Raw genomic sequence first — 6,000 nt, 5'->3', positions numbered from 1 at the left:
CATCTCAAAATCCCAATTTTTCATTTCATAATTTATAATCTTGTTAAAGTTACTCAAGTACATGATTCTTGGTCAAAGAACGAGTGGGTAACTTTCATTATGAAGTTATATGTGATGGTATGAGGTAAACATGAACCTCGTCAAATCTAAAAATGATATTTGAATTTTTTCAGATTTGTTTTGTGAAGAAGACTTCTCTATAAGTATTCTCCGTCGAGAAGATTTCTCTAAAAGTCTTTTGGTCAATGCATATATTAGTTTTGCAGTTTACTTTTGTGTGTTTTTCATAGAAAAATTCTCTAGAAATCTTTAAATTTTTCTTTGTTAACAAAATAAAACGAGTAGACTTTTCTAAAAGTGCTCGGATAAACTAGTAAATTTTGCCATTGACCGAAGTTTTGTTGAACTTTGACTTTTTATAGAAGACTTCTCGAGAAGTCTTGTTTACTGTTACATGAAGTCTCCGAAGTGTTGCAAGAAATCTGTGTAGGTTAGTTTTGTAATAGAAAATAAATAGTAAAACATTGAATATTAATTAGAAAGAAAATTCTCGAATTTTATTCTGTGATTTTGGTCACTTAAAAGTCAAACATGGTCAATTGCAAAAGTAACCTATGCAGACTTCTTGCAGCAGCGAAAAGACTTCATGCGACTGTAAGAAGTCTTCAACAGGAAAACTTCTCTAGAAGTCATATAAGAAAAAGTCAAATATTTGTAAAACTTTGGCCAATTGCAGAACTAACATTTTTATTAGAAAAGAGTTGATATTTTTGAGAATTTTTCAATACAAAATTAAGCCAATATTTTCTACGTCAATGTTTATTAAACTTTCATTTTCTCCAAATTTAAAACGGATTTGTTAATTCATGTGTATTAATCAATATCGGAGTTCATGAATGAAATTCATAACTTAATTGATGATAATTGAGGTTACAAACTTTGATGTTTGTTAATGTTTCTAGGTAATAAGAGAAGAGTTATGGAAACGTTTTCTCCGTTAAGTTTTGTAAAACTTTTATTTCCAATAATGTTAAGTAACTTCAAGATATGTTTTTAACTTTCAAGAGTGTTATGTAACTTCAAGAATATTAAATTATGTGGTTTAATGTGTCTTCTTAGATCATAAGATATTTTTTTTTTAACTTTCATGAGATTTAAGTAGCTTCAAAGTCTTATACCTATCCTTATCTTGTGTTATGAACTTATCTTATGTTTGATATGTTTTAAAACTTATATTATTGTGTTATGAACTTATTGTTTTGTTTGTTATATTGAACTTGTGTCAACTGTTATATTATTATAAGCCTCCCATTTAATTTATACAACCATAATCTTAACAAAATATTTATAATGAAAACAATAGTTTATGAGTACAATAGCTTGAATGAATGAATTAAGCATTAAACAAAGAATTTTTTAATAGATTGGAGACAAAATAGATATATTAATTACAATATTATATAAAGTCTAAAGTCTGATATTGTCCTCAGATCAGAAAAAAACCTGCCTATTCAAACGCTAAAAAGGCTAAAATAGAGAAAAATCTCAACAATAAAACTTTTTATGCGTAAATAATAAATAAAAGAATCACATTAGGCTGAATCTATAGCTTTTTCGAATCAAACATATAAAACACACAAAAATACATATCCAAAATTTATAGATCTACTTTTAAAATAGTGGAAGATGAAAACCATGAAATGAAAAACCTAAAGAAAAACAAGATAGAGTAGTGAGAAAGACATGAGACAAAATGATGAGAAATTGATATAATGTTTGGCGTCTTCAAGTTCAAATAGATTAGAGAGAGGTTGAAGAGTTTTAGAGTGAGAAACATTACATTTTCGTTGCAGCCATTTGAGAAAAAGAAAAAAAATGTGTAAAAAAAATTATATAATGAGACAAAATTTTCACTTAGATTAAATATTTTCGGTTTAGAAAATTTCCTGGAAAGTTTTCTAGCATAAAATGCATTAGAAGAAACCCTAAATTTACTATTCGTCCAAGAAGATTTCCTAAGAAGTATTTTAATGCATTAGACTTCCCAAAAATTTTCTAAACCTAAAAATCAAATAACTAGACTAACTAGCAACATACACTTCACTAAATATATGATCAGCTTCCCAAGAATATTTTTCTAGACGACTTAGAGCATGATTATCGGCTGGAACATTTTTTGGTCTTTAATTTTTTTTTTTTTCTGATTTAAAAAAAATAGAAAAAAAATAAATATGAACCAATTGCGGGCCGCCACGTGTCAGTGGGATCCGCAAACAGTTATGAACAACCCTTGGGACGTTACTTAATTAGAGACATTTGAGTAAAGTTTATAGCAAAAAAATGGTGGATCCCACACCAAAAACATTAAGGATCAATGTTGGGACTACCAATAATGTTGCTCTTATGGATAAGTCTGCTAATAAAGTCTGAATTTTGATTCAGATCTGAAATAACATGAATATCCAAAAAGTTAAAATAACTTTAAAATATAGAAAATTTTAAAAAATTAGGCTTAAATAATAAATAAAACAATCATAAATAAAAAGTTTGTCAATTTTTGCTCTTATATGGAGCCGCAGTTGGATCCCGCGACGGCAAGACACAGCAGAAGATTTTTTTGTGGCCATGGATTCTGGTGAGAGCATGCTGATTTAGAGATGTGACGGCGAGCAAAGAAGCAGCGGAAAAGACATGGCTGTAAGGGAATAAGGTCGTGACCAGATTGGAAACTGACGACGACTGGATTCCAGGAGGAGGAGCTCACCGTGAGACCTGGACACAACGGAGGTGACTTGAACAGAAGACAATAGCGGCGGAGAAGGAGTTGATCTGGTGGATGTGGTCAGAGCACGAGCTTGAAGCGATGAAGATGGGTGAACCTTGAAACGGAGGATTGTCGTGATGAACATGAGGCTGAGCGGATTAAATACATATGGATTTGAAGATTTTTGAACACGTAATGCTATGTAATATTGACATATCTTTTTTTATTGCAAGTATTTTCACGGAAAAAAAAACAATATAGCTTAAAGAAAAGAACGAAAGAGCAGTGAAAATTTTAACTTTTTTTTTTTTTGTCAACAAATACAGACTCATATCAACTCTGCGAACCAAGCAGGTAACACTGCATCCATGTGAACGACGAAAGAAAGTTGTTTTCTGGCACTGCGTGCTAGACTGTACGCCCGAGAATTCTCCGTTCGAGGTACAGGAACGATCTTTGTGTTACTGAAACTTCCCATCAGGACTTTTATGTCTTCCAAATACATTTCGAATGCCGGCCATTCTTCTGGTTCCGAAACCATCTTCACCAATTAAGAACAATCTGTTGCAAACGTGACCTGAAACTGATGCAAATTCCTCATACACTCCACTGCTCAAATTAGTGCTTCTATCTCCGCATGAAGAGGTGATAGAGATGCCCTAACATTTCTTGTCCCCATTAGACCGTCAAAACCCTCTAGGGTACTATACCAACCCTGTCCGGAAAAAAGGATCCTTATCTTTCCATGACCCATCTGTAAAGCACCATCTCCCTTGAATGGGTTGTACATTCCTAACTTCTATTGGTTGTGCTCCTCGATGTGTATTTAGTAGTTGTGCTTATGCCCAAAGTATTGACTATGTTTCTGCTATTCTTAATGTTTCGCTAGGCTCAATATCAATATTACTAAACACTTTGTTATTCCTCCCCTTCCAGATATACCATAAAATCCATGCAAATTGATGATCGTCAATTTGCGGGCGTACTCTCCAGAAGAGATGATCCATATTAAAAAGAGAGACCCAGTCGGAAAGTTATCCGGGTTTGATGGTATCTTTGAAAGAGCCCAAATCTGACGCGCTGGTGGGCATTCAAAGAACACATGATTGATTGATTCCTCTAAAAGCTCCACATCTATCGCAAGACATCTCCCCTTGCATCCCTCGTGCTTTTAGATTTTTCTTAACCGTTATACATCCTGAAATCAATTGCCATAAGAAATGTTTCATTTTTGGTGGACATTTCACTTTCCAGCAGAATGCTTTCAATATATCCACATTGGGTCCATAAAATTCTGCTGGTTTGTCCTTATCTGGATAAACTTGTTCTACTTGGTATCCCGACTTTACCGTGTATCTTCCATTGTTAGTGAAATGCCAGCCATCCTTGTCCACCACCTGAGTTCTACTCAGTGGAATACCTTCAATAATGTTCGCGTCGTGAGGATCTACCAAACTCCTGATTACCTTCAAATTCCAATTTCGTGAGACTGGATCAATAAGAGAGTCCACTGTAAGGTCCGGGTGATTGTTGTGTTGATTTTTGTTTGCTGGTCTCGGGCGAGTGGTTGGGAGCCAAGGGTCATTCCATACAGAGATAGATGATCCTGTTCTCACCCGTTTAATTAGTCCTTTGCTAACCAGAGATCTATCTGATACAATACTCCTCCAGCCATATGATGGGGAATATGAGCGGATCGGTTCCAAGGGTGAAGCATTCATGTAATACCGTCCTTTGAAGACTCGAGAAAATAAATTATTTGGTTTTTCTATCAGACGCCATAGCTGTTTTGCAAGCATAGCCGTATTAAAATCAATAAGATCCTTGAAGCCCAGACCTCCCTCTTCCTTATTTATACATAATTTATCTCATGATTTCCAGTGCATACCTCTTGTATTTTCCTCTGGACTCCACCAAAATTGTGCCACCGCACTCGTCAGCTTTTTCGATGTTGCTTTTGGTAACCGATAGACATACATCACATGATTTGGTAATGCTAACATTCTAATAAAATTGTCTAATGTTGGTCTACAAGTAACATTCTAAATAACACTGTCATTTGTATTGTCATTTTATTAATTTATAATATATTATATATTTACCAATGGCATATATTGTAATTTTTCTAGTAAATAATTGTTTATTAAAAAAAACAATTGAGGAAGCATGTGGTGATGAAACTTCATCAATAATGGCAAACTTGTGAATATAGTAATAAAAAAAATATTATATTAAAATGTTTCTCTATTAATAAATAAGGAATTAATTCTATTTCCCTTGACATGGTAACAATCAAGGTCTAACAATGGCTTCGTTATTTGTCCTCCTTTGTCCTACGCTAATTTGATATATAATTTAACAATGATAAAATTCCCTTTTTAATTCCCCCCCCCCAATTAAATGTAAATATGTAATAATTTAGAAAATTTGGTTTATAATTACATAATTAGAGAAAAAATATATCTTATTTCATGCAATGTAATTTAATTTATGTAGAAATATGTTAATAATTCAAAATATATTTCAGTCCGCTCAGGGTGCGGATTATCACCTAGTGCACTATATGCTAGAAAACTTCTAGTCTTATAAACCCTAAAATAAAATAACTAACTAAAGAGCAACAAAATTTAATTAAACATAAGATCAACTTATAAAATTTTAATATATAAAAAATAAACACATATATGTCAAATTTGATTTTCTTCAAAAAATTAAGATTCTAAAATCTAGCCCTAAAATACAAACAATACTACAACATATGTTATCAAACTCTAAACCAAAGACAATCATGACTTAAAACTTATATTCACTCATCTATGTTGGAAACTTGGAAACATTCAATTTTAGTAAATCTAAGTTTATATTATTTTAAAAATGTTTATAATTACATGATTTATATTTTTTTTTTGTCCGTCAAAATATTTTTAATAAAATTTATAGAATTTATAAGATTTAATACATGAGAAGACTTTCTGAGAAGACTTTCTCATAGAAGACTTCACTAACCACAAAAGAGTTCATAGGGTTATATTCGTTATAGTGCATAAAGTTTTTTTTAGTCATAAGAGTTTAGTTGTAATTTCACTATCCTTTTGGATTAGTTTTGCATTCGACTAAGTTTGGAGTGCATTTTTGCATTTAAAATCATGGTTTCGATCATTTTTGATAATTTCCCCTTTTGGTATATACTATATTACTATTAGAGTTTTTCTTAGGTTCACCACTAACATATTCGA

This window comes from Brassica napus, chromosome C6 (genome assembly GCF_020379485.1).
Source record: "Brassica napus cultivar Da-Ae chromosome C6, Da-Ae, whole genome shotgun sequence".
Taxonomy (NCBI): domain Eukaryota; kingdom Viridiplantae; phylum Streptophyta; class Magnoliopsida; order Brassicales; family Brassicaceae; genus Brassica; species Brassica napus.
This window is presented reverse-complemented; position numbering follows the sequence as displayed.